The following is a 4581-nucleotide window of genomic DNA, read 5'->3' as shown; positions in this document are numbered from 1 at the left end:
GCAATGACACATGGTGTCCCAAGCATTCTGTATTGCATATCATTAAAACTGCAGATAATTGGAAGTCGAGCTCATGCCTTAAAACATGTTGGTGTATGGTTCGTAGCAGTGTTCGTGATGTTTATAATGAAGGATCAACACATGGGATTATCTGGACATCATCCATGTCACATCTATTAAATTTGCCTATTGAAAACGAGCTCTGTTTACAGTGTGGAGGGAAGTGCAATATAAAATGGGGTCCGCTAATATTTGTATCCCCATTCGCTCGGGGGATTTTACCGATGCCACTTCGATATGTCTGAGGGCATAATGAACTACTACGTTCCGATTCAGGATGAAGCGTGCGAGAAACAGCACAATGAGTAAGTACCGCTAATTTTCGTATATACTTGTGCAAAAAAACTTTTATAAACATATAATTGTATTTTTCAGTTTTGATAAACCCCGCTACACGCCACGTATTTTGGGAAGGAGATTTGTCTTGACATCAACAGCGTATAAATTTTTGGATGTTGGAATCAACGCTGGACCTATGTCCTCTGTGGATATACTTATTGGCGATAACCGAGGCAATCGGATAATTCTGTCTCATGCAACGTGGGTGACATTCATCGAAAAACGTTCAGATATTCAACGACTCGTGCAGTCATCGGCGCCATCATCGCTAGCGTTTCGAGATCTGGAGCTCGTTAAAATACGTGACGCAGATATTGTAAAATTGACATCGTGCGACACCAGCCTGTACATGAAACCGTCAACCGTACTCTTCCTGTTCGAAATAGAACATTGCGTCGAAAATGTGTATTTTCAACTATGTCAAAATGTTCATGGCGTAAGTGAAAAATTTAAACAATTTGTAACAATTTTACGGCGAAAATGTATTATCGACAAATGTGATGCGGCCAATATCTTGCGTGAAGTTTAGGATGAAAATTCGATTATTGATTGCGAATTATTAACCTACGCTTTAGATACTATTGTGTATAATGCGCTACATGATAAATAAATGCATATAATATGCTTAAAAAAGTTTTATTTTTCCTCGTCATTTACCGTTTATCCCATTCCCTGTCATTAGAATTAAGCTGTCTTCGTTTATCGTTTACTTAAATGTAATATTAAAAATTAAATATCGCGAAGATCTAAACGATTAAATATCGTTGGCAAAGAAAAGATACGCGATCGTGAGCGAGAACGGGGGCCGGGAGTCGGGAGCGAGAACGCGAACGAGGGAGAAAGACCGCGCGAACGAGAAGACGCGCGCGACCGGGAGACGGGGGAAACATCTACGAGGGGGAGATAACGCGAGCGTGCCGTGTGACGTCACGCGGACCAGCGCGGCCGTTGCACGCGGACTCCGCGGCGCGGCAAAACGCGAACGCGGGTCCCCTCGCCCCGCGGCGCCCGAAAACGCGGCGTCGGTAAACGAGGGTCCCCCTCCCCCTCTCCGCGGTACACCCCCGCCCGCGGCGCCGGAAAACGCGGTACCCCCCTCTCCTTCTCCCGCGACCCCGAAAACGCGGTTCCCCCCTTCCCCTCCCCGCGACGCCCGAAAACGCGGTTCCCCCCTCTCCCTCCCCCGCGACGCCCAAAAACGCGGTCCCTCCCGCGGGGTACCCCCGCCCCTCACCCCTTTCAGATCCTACGGTGTGAGTTATAATGCCCATAGCTTACCTACTAATATTAATTAATATTAATATTAATATTGGATCCGCCATTTTGAATTTTAAAAATCCGAATACGGATTCGTAATCAGCGACTTAAAAAACCCCCGGATGCAAAGTTTCACGGAAATTATTTAAATTTTTGATTTTACGTCCGCCATATTGGATCCGCCATTCTGAATTTTAAAAATCCGAATACGGATTCGTAATCAGCGACCCAAAAAACCCCTGGATGCAAAGTTTCACGGAAATTATTTAAATTTTTGATTTTACGTCCGCCATATTGGATCTGCCATTTTGAATTTTAAAAATTCGAAAACAAATTCAATATGTAATCAGCGCTCTAAAAAATCCCCGGATGCAAAGTTTCATTAAAATTGGTAAAGATGAATAATTCGTGACTCTAAAGGTTATTAAAAAACTGGAGGGTGATGGAGCAATTCTGACTTCATATTCGTTTTCAGCGGCTCAAAATACGTAGGAATAGCATAGTCAGATTTCCAGCACAACCTACTTTTTTTGTGGGCTTGTAAATTATTAATTAATAGTCTACACATACTATATAGATAGAAATTATATGATATCTACAAATATTATCTCTCACAGTTATTTATATTTTTATTACACATTATTATGTTTAAGCATAGGCTTTGTTTTGTATTAGCTACCAAAAATTCTAGATAGCATTTAACGTTAGCGTAGATAAGGAGAAACGTAAAACCGCTATGACTGATCTGCTTGTGCTTGCACGTGACGAAGCTATTGTCGAGAAGATATTTAAGAAAAAAGGTGTATCAAAAATCGTACAACTTGTAAAAGTATAGAAGAGAATGAGAAAGTGAGCTGTAGCGCGATTTGTATTGTGGGCGAATTATGCAAAAACAATATTAATCAAACCGAGTACGTTGTAAAATATGCTGGATTGTTTTGGTGTTTGGATATTATAATGAACAGCACATCTACAGAAAGAATCAACACATCTCAATATTGTTTACAGGTAAATATTATCGTCTAGAATATAGTTAGCATACGTTTGTATTTCAGTAATTAATCTATTGTGTAATTCTGTTTCAGACTATATTGATGAACACTTACAGCGGTATGAATGATAAACCCGATTCAAAACCCAACGAGGCGTTGTGCATGGTGCATAAAAAAGAAATTGACACAATTCTGTCGTGCTTGTTGAATGCGAGTAGAACGATAACATCAGCCTTTGCTAGAGACGCATTAATAGAATTCATTACGCGTAACATTCATTACACTGCGTTAAACTGGGCCGAACGATTGGTTGAGCTTCGCGGTTTGCAAAAATTAATGGAAGTGGCCAGTGAAATGGTAGAATTTAAAAATAAATACTCGATCGACATTACATCTTTCACGCAAACTCTAATCAGTATATGTTTAGCAAAAATATCTATACTATTATTATAAAGAGACAGAGTTTGTCGGTTTGATTGTTCGTCCTCGATGATCTCGGAAACCAATGGACCGATTTTGAAAGTATTGTATATGAAGTACGGGTAGAATATTTCCCGGGGAGTGTCATGATGTGTATAGTTTTTTGTTACAGATCTTCTGGAAAGCGGTTTTTCTAATTTTTTCAATTTTTCGGGAAATAATTGACCGAATCTCAAAGAATTACATATGAAATAAGAGTAGAATTTTTCGGAGAGTGATATAAAGTGTATAATTTTTTGTTACCGATTTTTTTGGAAGCCGGTAAAAAATTTTTTTCAATTTTTTGAGAATTAATTGACCGAATCTCAAAGAATTGTATATGAAACAGGGGTAGAATTTCGTTAATAGACCAAATTTTTAAGTAATGTAACGATCTATCGCTTTTGTTGAAACAGGTTTAAAAATTTTAATAATTTAATTTTTTATTATTGGAAGTACCTGACGTCTGTATGTATGTTTGTTTTTGTAACGATCTATCGCTTTTGTTGTAATTTTTTGTTACCGATTTCTGTTTAAAAAAATGTTTTATTGGAAGTACCTGACGTCTGTATGTATGTCTGTTTTTCTGACTGCGAACTACTTATTCGTTAATGGACAGAATTTTTAAGTAATGTAACGATCTATCGCTTTTGTTGAAACAGGTTTAAAAATTTTAATAATTTAATTCTATATTAATCTATCGATTTATCGATTTAGTTGAAACCGGTACAAAAATTTTATTAATTTTGCCAGGATGGGTTTAATTGCCACGATGTGTATTATTTTTCTAAATTTTTCGACGATTTATTAATTTAATTAAAACCGATTCAAAAATTTTATTAATTTTTTGAGGATGGGTTTAATTGCCACGATGTGTATTATTTTTCTTAATTTTTCGAGGATGGGTTTAATTGACATGATATGTATTATTTTTCGATAACAGATAAGTTGCTGGTTTCACATATTATATGTCAACAGTCACTTCAATTCGTGGCTGTCGCGAGCGATTAGATTTTGACAGTATATATGTTACGGGAAATATGATAAATTGGGCATTATGCATAATGGCCGGGCAATATGCATAATTCCCAAATTGTGCGGTCAAAATAATTAATAGAGAAGAATTAATCAAATTTCCCGGTCATTATGCATATTTCCCAATGCTAAATGGTCATTTTGATAAATCACTTTATTTGAGTTGATTTTCCCGGCAATCTTAAGCCCCTTGCACAATAGGCGATAGCGATAAGTAGATAGGCTATAGGAATTCTAAAACATGGTGTGTCTGTCGAGGCGCGGGGGGAGGAAGTGGGACGCGCAGGGAATGCCATAAGCGGTGAGCGAGGGGATGGCGTCGGCAGAGGGGCACCGCCTCACTTTCTGCCCTAGGGAGGAAAGTAGTCGTGACGAAGTATGATCACGCGTCTCGCGCATGTCGTCTGACGTCATAGGTGCTTTTCTGCTGACGCCATTC

Source organism: Temnothorax longispinosus, unplaced genomic scaffold (assembly GCF_030848805.1).
Source record: "Temnothorax longispinosus isolate EJ_2023e unplaced genomic scaffold, Tlon_JGU_v1 HiC_scaffold_30, whole genome shotgun sequence".
NCBI lineage: Eukaryota > Metazoa > Arthropoda > Insecta > Hymenoptera > Formicidae > Temnothorax > Temnothorax longispinosus.
Note: the sequence above shows the minus strand (reverse complement) of the source record.